Raw genomic sequence first — 12,593 nt, forward strand, 5'->3', positions numbered from 1 at the left:
CTCTAACCACTAGGCTACCCTGCCACCCCACAAAGAAATTTGTGGAGTGGATGAAAAATGGGTTTTAATTACTCCAACCTAAGTGTATGTAAACTTCTGACTTCAACTGTAACTAGCACACTAACCAAAATACAGGGGATGGTCCGCCCAGGTCTTACCTAGTGTGCATAGATATAGTAAGGGTATATATATATATTTCAGAAGAAAGTGCTTTGTTTCTGGCCATTTTGAGCCTGTAATCGAACCCACAAATGCTGATGCTCCAGATACTCGACTAGTCTAAAGAAGGCCAGTTGTAATTGCTTCTTTAATCAGCATGACAGTTTTCAGCTGTGCTAAAATAATTGCAAAATGGTTTTCTAATGATCAATTAGCCTTTTAACATGATAAACTTGGATTAGCTTACACAACATGCCATTGGAACACAGGAGTGATGGTTGCTGATAATGGGCCTCTGTACGCCTATGTAGATATTCCATTAAAGATCAGCCATTTCCAGCTACAATAGTCATTTACAACATTAACAATGTCTACACTGTATTTCTGATCAGTTTGATGTTATTTTACTGGACAAAAAATGTGCTTTTCTTTCAAAAACAAGGACATTTCTAAGTTACCCCAAACTTTTGAATGGTAGTGTATACTGAACAAAAATATAAACGCTACATGCAACAATTTTACTGAGTTACAGTTCATATAAGGAAATCAGTCAATTGAAATAAATTCATTGGTCCCTAATCTATGGATTTCACATGACTGGGAATACAGATATGCAATTGTTGGTCACAGATAGCTTTTTAAAAAAGTAGTGGCGTGGATCAGCAAACCCGTCAGTATCTTCTTTGACCATCATTTGCCTCATGCAGTGCGATGGTGGCCTGTGGAATGTTGTCCCACTCCTCTTCAATGGCTGTGGGAAGTTCCTGATATTGGTGGGAACTGGAAACCGTTGTTGTATACTTCACTCCAGAGCATCCCAAACATGCTCAATGGGTGACATGTCTGGTGAGTATGCAGGCCATGGAAGAACTGGGACATTTTCAGCTTCTAAGAATTGTGTACAGATCCTTGTGACATGGGGACGTGCATTATCATGCTGAAACATGAAGTGATGGTGGCGGATGAATGGCACGACAATGGACCTCAGGTTCTCGTCACGGTATCTCTGTGCATTCAAATTACCATCCATAAAATGTAATTTTGTTCAGCAAACCGACATCAGCAAACCACTCGCCCACACAACGCCATACATGTGGTCTGCGGTTGTGAGGCCGGTTGGACGTACTGCCAAATTCTCTAAAACGACGTTGGAGGTGACTTATGTTAGATAAATTGACATTCAATTATCTGGCAACAGCTCTGGTGGACATTCCTGCAGTCATCATAACAGTTTCATGCTCCCTCAAAACTTGAGACATCTTTGGCATTGGATTGTGTGACAAAATTGCACATTTTAGAGTGGCCTTTTATTGCCCCCAGCACAAGGTGCACCTGTGTAATGATCATGCTGTTTAATCGGCTTCTTGATATGTCACACCTGTCAGGTGGATGGATTATCTTGGCAAGGAGAAATGCTCACTAACAGGGATTTAAACAAATGTGTGCACAACGTTTGAGTGGTTTTTGTGCATATGGAAGATTTCTGGGATCTTTTATTTCAGCTCATTAAACATGGTACCAACACTTTATATGTTGTGTTTATATTTTTGTTCAGTATAGAAACATTTTTTTTAAACTGATTGACCAATGGTGTTTATATAAATAGTGAAGAGAACAGGTCCCAAAATCAACCCCTGTGGTACACCTTTATGTGCATCAAGAAATTCAGACTTAACCCCATCAATCACGATGGCCTGACTTCTGTCACTAAGATAATCATTATACCATGAACAGGCGTCAGAGCTCAGGCCTATTGAGAACAACTTATTCAATAAAATATCATGATCAACAGTATCAAACGCTTTTGACAGGTCTACAAACAAAAGCAGCACATTTATTTTAAGTGCCTTAAGCACTGAGAAGTTCATTAGCAACTAAAGTGGTTGCTTTAATAGTTCTATATGGAGGCCTAAACCCTGATTGGTTTACAGTCAAGATAAAAAAGAGCAAAGTTGTGCATTTACTAAGAATTCAAGAATATTAGCCTAGAAAAGCAAGAAATGGGGCGATAATGATTACGATCACAACTATATACGCCCTTATGGAGTGGCTGCACAAGATCCGATTTCCATACTTTTTACATTTTTCCTGACAAAAAGTTACATAAAAAATGTGGGCCAAAAAAGATGGACACTGTACACTTAAGCAGACTGGTATCCAACTGTTGATTTCTTGTTGTCTATTGCTAGCAAAGCATCCAGGACTTATTTTTCTGGAAATAGCCTTAAAGAAAAGCTTTGACTATAATTTCTCTTATCATTCAGCAGGTTTCCCCTATCAGCATCTGGCTGGCCCAATATCATTGTGAATTGGCATAGAAGTTATTTCAAAGAGATAGCCCGCTGAAATAAAATGCTGATTAAATGTATCAATGATTGAAATTTTTCCCGTTATGCGGCCAGTGTCTAAACTCATTTGTTGTGGCAGAGGAGGAAGTAGAACCCTTTGGGGATTTAACAGTTTTCCAGAATTTTGCCGGGTTCCCATTACAATCCGAAAGAGCGGTTACATAATAATCAGATTTAGCCTTTCTGATTTGTCTTACACAACGAATCCTCAATTGCTTAAAAACATGCCAGTCCGGTCCTAAGCCTGTTTTCCTGGCCTTGACCTAATCTCTTTTATGAATGATTTCTGATAACTCCGGAGTGTACCAGGCATTCAATATACCTTTAACCTTTCGTTTTTGAAGGGAGCATGAGTATCCACAATATTATCAAAGACATCTGAAAAAGGCTTTGACAATCAAACCTCCAAAACAGAAGTGCCTGGAGTGAAGTGCTAGGAGCTAGGTCCTATAGGGGTTGTTTCGGGACTGGGACGCACACACACAAAAACACAGGCACAGACACAGACACTCTCACACACTCTTACACACACTCTTACACACACACACACGCACGCACACACACACACACACACACACACACACACACACACACACACACACACACACACACACACACACACACACACACACACACACACACACACACACACACACACACACACACACACACACATGCATCCAAATAAAATCCTAAAAGGGCAAGTAATGTTACTGTAATAGTTGCATATAGTAAAGCAATTGCTTGGAGCGCTATAAAGTTTAAACTGTGACCATTGACTCATTATCATCCACTATCACTTTCATTTATTTAGCCTGAAATGCATATAGCAAGTCATTCCTTCCATCACAGCCAGAATTATATATTGGGGTAGACATACAGTTGAAGTCGGAAGTTTACATACACTTAGATTGGAGTCATTAAAACTCGTTTTTCAACCACTCCACAAATTTCTTGTTAACAAACTATAGTTTTGGTAAATTGGTTAGGACATCTCCTTTGTGCATGACACAAGACATTTTTTCAACAATTGTTTACAGACAGATTATTAAACTTATAAGTCACTGTACCACAATTCCAGTGGGTCAGAAGTTTACATACACTAAGTTGACTGTGCTTTTAAACAGTTTGGAAAATTCCTGAAAATGATGTCATGGCTTTAGAAGCTTCTGATAGGCTAATTGACATAATTTGAGTCAATTGGAGGTGTACCTGTGGATGTATTTCAAGGCCTACCTTCAAACTCAGTGCCTCTTTGCTTGACATCACGGGGAAATCAGCCAAGACCTCAGAAAAAAAAATGTAGACCTCCACAAGTCTGGTTCATCCTTTGGAGCAATTTTCAAACGCCTGAAGGTACCACGTCCTCTGTAAAAACAATAGTATGCAAGTATAAACACCTTGGGACCACGCAGCCGTCATACCGCTCAGGAAGGAGACGCGTTCTGTCTCCTAGAGATTAATGTACTTTGGTGCAAAAAGTGCTAATCAATCCCAGAACAACAGCAAAGGACCCTATGAAGATGCTGGAGGAAATAGGTACAAAAGTATCCATATCCACAGTAAAACAAGTCCTATATATCGACATAACCTGAAAGGCCGCTCAGCAAGGAAGAAACCACTGCTGCAAAACTACCATAAAAAGCCAGACTATGGTTTGCAACTGCACATGGGGACAAAGATCATACTTTTTGGAGAAATGTCCTCTGGTCTGATGAAACAAAATAGAACTGTTTGGCCATAATGACCATCGTTATATTTGGAAGAAAAAGGGGGATGCATGCAAGCCGAAGAACACCATCCCAACCGTGAAGCACGGGGGTGGCAGCATCATGTTGTGGGGGTGCTTTGCTGCAGGAGGGGCTGGTGCACTTCACAAAATAGATGGCATCATAAGAGGAAAATTATGTGGATATATTGAAGCAACATCTCAAGACATCAGTCAGAAAGTTAAAGCTTGGTCGCAAATGGGTCTTCCAAATGGACAATGACCCCAAGCATACTTCCAAAGTTGTGGCAAAATGGCTTAAGGACAACAAAGTCAAGGTATTGGAGAGGCCATCACAAAGCTCTGACCTCAAACCCGAAGAAAACTTGTGGCCAGAACTGAAAAAGTGTGTGCGAGCAAGGAGGCTTTACAAACCTGACTCAGTTACACCAGCTCTGTCAGGAGGAATGGGCCAAAATTCACCCAACTTATTGTGGGAGGCTTGTGGAAGGCTACCCGGAACGTTTGACCCAAGTTAAAAAATTTAAAGGCAATGCTACCAAATACTAATTGGGTGTATGTAAAGTTCTGACCCACTGGGATTGTGATGAAAGAAATAAAAGCTGAAATAAATCGTTCTCTCTACTATTATTCTGGCATTTCACATTCTTAAAATAAATGTGTGATCCTAACTGACATAAGACAGGGACTTTTTACTCGGATTAAATGTCAGGAATTGTGAAAAACTGAGTTTAAATGTCTTTGGCTAAGGTGTATGTACACTTCCCACCTCAACTGTACTTCAACTGTACTTATCACAGAAGACTGAAGATAAGATCCAGCTCTTTGAGTGTATAGTGTAATGATAAAGTGGGATGCTTAGGAACACACATACATATGGCTGCGTATCAATAGTCTGAAGCAGGGGTACTCAAATACTGTTTGAGAAGGTCCGGTGACACGAAGGTTCAGATAGATATTTTCATTCATCTGTGACAAACCCCCACCTCGTGAGCAATGCGACCCCAAACTGTTTAAACTGTTCACACTCCTCTTCTTGGTGGAAAGACAATAATTTCCTGCAATTCTAGACATTTTGCCATGGGGTGGAGGGTAAATCTTGCCGTTTTAAGCTAATTTCCTCAAATTCTACATGTTTTGCCATGTCTTTTGTGCGTTTACATGATACATGAGTGACTCAACAAAATCAATGGAGGCCCCCTGAGAGTTGAGGCAGCTGGTCACTTAACCTGGCATAACCTACAAGATATAGATGGTTAGCCTAATTTACCTACCTAGCTAACATGGGCTAGTTGTTCAAATGGAATTTGACATGTTATAAATAGCTCTCTAAGGTCTGCCCATGAAAACTGCCCATGAACTACTAAATTTAGAAATTGTGCATTGTACTAGGACAACTCTCAACAGCAGAAGGTTGAAACCTGACTGAATCCCCCCCTTTTTTTGGTTGGGATCCACGGCCCATATGGATCCCGTCCTAGGCCCGGTCCGCAATCCATCTAGGGAATATTGCTGGTCTAAAGTTACATCCTGTCCTTGTCTCCTCTCCTTCATCTTTACTGATCTGACAACACAGCACAGGTTAAAATAATATGGTGAATGCCCAGCAGGTGGGATTTCCCCACCTATCCAGTTATTTAATATCAGTGTAGATAGAAGAGTCGGGGAGAAGAAGCTACTAGCGATTGAGATACACCCATAAAATGGCACATAGGCTACATGTGTATTTACAGCACCACTACATGATAGGAAGAGAACCTGTGATGTCATGGCTTAGTTCAGTTGGTGACGACAATACAGAACTGGATTAAATTGGATTAAATAGTCCCCCCCCCCCTTCAAAACGCTTACTGTAAAGTAATTCTGGACTGGATCTAAATACTAATACAGGTATTAGTACATTGGTAATGTATTCTAACCCTCATATACTGTACATGAATAGGGTGGAAATACATGTAAGCTACTATTTATTGCTCTGACCTGGTTGCGCAATATATATATGTGTACTTTGGATCTCTAAACTTCCCAGATAGAACAACAATAAAGATACAGGATTTCAGCTAGCATACTGTTACAAATACAGATAAATCTGTGTCCCATTTCATAGATAAGTGTGCTTTAATGGAGCAAAAAGTACACTTTGAGAAAGACTGAGAGAGAGAGAAATGTTATACGGTAAATAGTTATTGTTGTTGTTGATTACATATAACCCTTATAGGACAACTCTAAGAGCTCCACGTTGTGCCTGAGAGGCACTGGTTGTGGTTTCACGTACACCAGGGCCCGTATTCAAAAAGCATCTCAGAGTAGGAGTGCTGATCTAGGACACATTTTGCCTTTTAGATTAACAATGAATGGACAGGGGGAACTGATCCAGCATTGATGTAGTCTTCCAAATTGTATCTCTGGGGTGAGATTGGTTTTTCACAGAGTCCCGGTGGGTGTTTGAGAGGAGGATGAAAACCACTGCAGTGGTGGACGGCACTATTAAAGAAGGAAGCCTGAAAATAGAGAGAATTAATCTAAACACACTGCAATTCTAACTGTGAATTGCTTGGGTAGTTTGGTTTGCTCAAAGGCCCTTGGATAAGGAGTACGACTCATCCAATTGATTCTCAGGCCTTGCCATAGCCACCTGAGAGGAATAGAATGTGACGTGTAAAACCATTTGAAGAGCTGGCTTTAGAGACCTAGGTACTTGACAGACATTGACTTTATACTCTTGAGATGTTAGCAGGACAGTTTACTCAGTGGTGTCAATCATACGGTATAAGAGAGGTTAATTCAAATGTAATCTTCCTGACCTGCAAACCACTCCATCATAGGTGAATGTCTGTTGACCGTGTTCGCCAGCAAGGTAGCCACTTTTTTGGTTACTACGTGATTCCATATGTGTTATTTCATAGTTTTGATGTCTTTACTATTATTGTACAATGTAGAAAATAGTAAAAAGTAAAGACAAACCCTGGAATTGAGTAAGTGTGTCCAAACGTTTGACTGGAACTGTATATGCAGTGCATTCAGAAAGTATTCAGACCCCTTGACTTTTCCACTTTTTGTTATAATACAGCCTTATTTGAAAATGGATTAAATTGTCCCCCCCCCATCAATCTACACACAATACCCCATAATGACAATGCAAAAACATTTATAATTTATCACATTTACATAAGAATTCAGACCCTTTACTCAGTACTTTGATTAAGCACATTTGGCAGCGATTACAGCCTTGAGTCTTCTTGGGTATGACGCTACAACCTTGGCACACCTGTATTTGGGGAGTTTCTCCCATTCTTCTCTGCAGATTCTCTCAAGCTCTGTCAGGTTTGATGGTGAGCATCGCTGCACAGCTATTTTCAGGTCTTTCCAGAGATGTTCATTCGGGTTCAAGTCTGGGCTGTGGCTGGGTCATTCAAGGACATTCAGAGACTTGTCCCGAAGCCACTCCAGTATTGTCTTGGCTGTGTGCTTAGGGTAGTTGCACTGTTAGAAGGAGAACCTTCACCCCAGTCTGAGTTTCTGAGCGCTCTGGAGCAGGTTTCCATCAAGGATCTCTCTTTACTTTGTTCCGTTCATCTTTCCCTCGATCCTGACTAGTCTCCCACTCCCTGCCAATGAAAAACATCCCCACAGCATGATGCTGCCACCACCATGCTTCATTGTAAAGATGGTGACGCTTTGCATTCAGAACAGAGGATCTTTTTTTTAAATATATTTTTTATTAACCCCTCCACCACCCCCCTCTTCAGAGGACAAATATCTTAGTTTTAGTTACAGCTTTTTTTCCACATATAAACTCAGCAAAAAAAGAAACGCCCTTTTTCAGGACCCTGTCTTTCAAAGATAATTCGTAAAAATCCAAATAACTTCACAGATCTTCCTTATAAAGGGTTTAAACACTGTTTCCCATGCTTGTTCAATGAACCATAAACAATTCATAAACATGCACCTGTGGAACGGTCGTTAAAGACACTAACAGCTTTCAGACGGTAGGCGATTAAGGTCACAGTTATGAAAACTTAGGACACTAAAGAGGCCTTTCTACTGACTCTGAAAAGCACCAAAAGAAAGATGCCCAGGGTCCCTGCTCATCTGCGTGAACGTGCCTTAGGCATGCTGCAAGGAGGCATGAGGACTGCAGATAAATTACAATGTCCGTACTGTGAGACGCCTAAGACAGTGCTACAGGAAGACAGGACAGACAGCTGATTGTCCTCACAGTGACAGACCACGTGTAACAACACCTGCACAGGGTCGGTACATCCGAACATCACACCTGAGGAACAGGCACAGGATGGCAACAGCAACTGCCCGAGTTACACCAGGAACGCAAAATCCCTCCATCAGTGCTCAGACTGTCCGCAATAGGCTGAGAGAGGCTGGACTGAGGGCTTGTAGGCCTGTTGTAAAGGCAGGTCCTCACCAGACATCACCGGCAACAATGTTGCCTATGGACACAAACCCACTGTCGCTGGACCAGACAGGACTGGCAAAAAGTGCTCTTCACTGACGAGTCGCGGTTTTGTCTCACCAGGGGTGATGGTTGGATTTGAGTTTATCGTCGAAGGAATGAGCGTTACACCGAGGCCTGTACTCTGGAGCGGGATCGATTTGGAGGTGGAGGGTCCGTCATGGTCTGGGGCGGTGTGCCACAGCATCATCAGACTGAGATTGTTGTCATTGCAGGCACTCTCAATGCTGTGTGTTACAGGGAAGACATCCTCCTCACTCATGTGGTACCCTTCCTGCAGGCTCATCCTGTCATGACCCTCCAGCATGACAAAGCCACCAGCCATACTGCTCATCCTGTGCGTGATTTCCTGCAAGACAGGAATGTCAGTGTTCTGCCTAGGCCAGCGAAGAGCCCGGATCTCAATCCCACTGAGCACGTCTGGGACCTGTTGGATCAGAGGGTGATGGCCTGGGCCATTCCCCCCAGAAATGTCCGGGAACTTGCAGGTGCCTTGGTGGAAGAGTGTGGTAACATCTCACAGCAAGAAAGGGCAAATCTGGTGTAGTCCATGAGGAGGAGATGCAATGCAGTACTTAATGCAGCTGGTGGCCACACCAGATACTGACTGTTACTTTTGATTTTGACCCCCCCTTTTGTTCATGGACACATTATTCCATTTCTGTTAGTCACATGTCTGTGGAACTTGTTCAGTTTATGTCTCAGTTGTTGAATCTTGTTATGTTCATACAAATATTTACAGATGTTAAGTTTGCTGAAAACAAACGCAGTTGACAGTGAGAGGACGTTTATTGTTTTGCTGATATACATATTACATACACATTTTACATTTGACATACACATACATGATACTTTTATATAAAGCAGTCACATAACTTATGCATTAGCATAAGTTCTTTAACCCCAATCCTCAGCCATTCTCAGCCCATCCCACCTATCACCATAGAACACCCTCGTTTGGTTTCCATGTGTCATATATTTTTCAGTTGTGCTGTGATGTTTTACATAATTTTTAACCTTTCTAATCGTATAGTATCCACAGATACCTTTCCTATGAGTATTATTATATTATTTATTGACTGACTATGGCTTTCCAAATCATCCAACATTGCTATTTGTAAGGTTCATTTTAAGTGCATGTAATGATTTTTTAAACCATTCCTGAACCTGTGACCAGAAACAAGCTACATGGGGGCAATACCAAAATAAATGATCCATTGATTCTGTCTCTTCACAGAAAAATCTACAGAGCTGAGTTTGTTGTATGCCCCATCTATATAGAATTCTGTTGGTGGCAAGAATTTTATAAAATAATTTAAATTGAAAAAGTGTTGAATCAAGTGTAATCACAAACCATGTGATTGGTAAATTGAAAATCTCTTCACATTTATTTTGCAACCTGTATGGCTCAGCTGCCAACATTTTTGTCCTCAAATAAAACTGGTATATTTTTCTATTTATGACAGTCCCTTTCAGCCAATTTGTATCTTTAATATATGGCAGGCAAACAAGTTCCTTACCTTCTCCCTTTTCCACTTGCCTCCTCCATTTTTGTGGTAGTTCTGCAATCAGTTGGTTGTAAATTTGGATTGAGCAGATATTCCCATTTTCGATAGCTGCATATGTGACGTACTGTAACTCCCCCGTTTCTATTCATAAATATAATACCTTTTTTTTTAAATGTCCATAAAGAATGTTTTTTTAAATTAATCAGTATATTTGAATTTTACCATAACATTTGTTGTAATACTTCTTCTATCTCTTCTGGAGGATAAAACTGAAATTGTATCTAGCTTTATATGGCTTGTTTAAGAAAGGGCAATGTATGAGTGAAGCTTTTAGTGAGAGTTTTAAAGCTTTAATATTGAATTATTTTAGCCCCACAAACTCATATTCATTATATAAATAGGCACGTTTAATTTTGCCTGGCTTAACATTCCAAATAAAAAACCTTTCTTGCGCATATCATTTAAAAAAACAAGTAATCTGGAGTAGGCAGTGCCATTAGTAAGTAAACTGTGACAGTACCAAATAGTTCATCAATGGGATTTTTCCATAAATAGACAAGTATTTACCTTATAATCTTATCCATTTTTGCTAACTTTATATTAAAATAAATGTTGTTTCTCATGGTCTGAGAGTCCTTTAGGTGCCTTTTGGCAAACTCCAGACTGGCTGCCATGTGCCTTTTACATCTGGCCACTCTACCATAAAAGCCTGATTGGTGAAGTGCGGCAGAGATGGTTGTCCTTCTGGAAGGTTCTCCCATCTCCTCAGAGGAACTTTGGAGCTCTGTCAGAGTGACCATCGGGTTCTTGGTCACCTCACGAATCAAGGCCCTCTTCCCCGATTGCTCAGTTTGGCAGGGCGGCCAGCTCTAGGAAGAGTCTTGGTGGTTCCAAACTTCTTCCATTTAAGAATGATGGAGGCCACTGTGTTCGTGGGGGCCATCAATATGGCAGAAATGTTTTGGTACCCTTACCCAGATCTGTGCCTGGACACAATCCTGTCTCGGTGCTGTACGGACAATATCCCTCGACCTCATGGCTTTTATAGCCAGGTGTGTGCATTTCCAAATCATGTCCAATGAATTGCATTTGCCACAGGTGGACTCCAATCAAGTTGTAGAAACATCTCTAGGATGATCAAATTGAAACAGGATGCACCTGAGCTCAATTTAGAGTCTCATAGCGAAGGGTCTGAATACTTACATAAATAAGGTATTTCTGTTTTTTATTTGAAATAAATGTGCAAAAATGTCTAAAAACCTGTTTTCACTTCGTCAATATGGGGTATGTAGATTGATGGGGAAACATGTATTAAATCCATGTAACAAAATGTGGAAAATGTTAAGAGGTCCGAGTACTTTCTGAATGCACTGTATATCATTAAAAAAACAAAGTGTCCTGACTCCTGGCATTAATATCTTCATCATGGTAAGGTTGAATATTGCCTCTGGACAACACCCACCTGCAAAAGTCATATTACAGGCAAATATATAACTCTCTTGGTCATTCATTCTGATGTTATGTTGTGGTCAGATATCTCTGATACACTCCCCCACAATTTTCATATCCATGGGAATTTGTGTAAAACAATTGCATGGAAACTTCCAGCTACAGTAATTTGGAAACCATGTTCTGAAAGGTACACCTCTTTTGTCTTTGATAAATGCAATGATAAAACATTATTAGAGAACATGACATAATGTTCTTTATGGTAGGTGTAATTCTTAGACACACGCACATTGGCAGGCAGACGCCCTCGTATATAGAGATAAGAGCAAGGCACGCTGATAAGGCCTCAGGTTATTGTTGAATTGAGAAATAGCTGTCATTAACTAAACACAACAATGTGTCGATTTATATGCATAGCTTATTTATGAATCATATGATATACCAGAAAAAAAAGTGATGTAATATGTGCAAATAATGGAACAAAAACCCCAAATGGTCACCTCAGTTTGATTACATTCTACATGGTACTCCATGATGGATAAAAGTACCCCTGTGTCAATTACATGAATGAAATATCTAAAATATGAAACATGGAAAGGAATTTAGGAGATAACTATTCAGATTAAACAAAATTTGATCATTTAAATTAAAATGTGTGTGTGTGTTTGGTAAGGGGTGGAATCACACACACACACACAGACACAGACACACACACACACACACACACACACACACACACACACACACACACACACACACACACACACACACACACACACACACACACACACACACACACACACACACACACACACACACACACACACACACACACACACACACACACACACACACACACACACACACACACAATCTCAATTCTGCTGAGATTTCAATATGATTGGAATTTCAACTTTGTCCCGTGGAAC

Source organism: Oncorhynchus tshawytscha, linkage group LG28 (genome assembly GCF_018296145.1).
Source record: "Oncorhynchus tshawytscha isolate Ot180627B linkage group LG28, Otsh_v2.0, whole genome shotgun sequence".
Taxonomy (NCBI): Eukaryota; Metazoa; Chordata; class Actinopteri; order Salmoniformes; family Salmonidae; genus Oncorhynchus; species Oncorhynchus tshawytscha.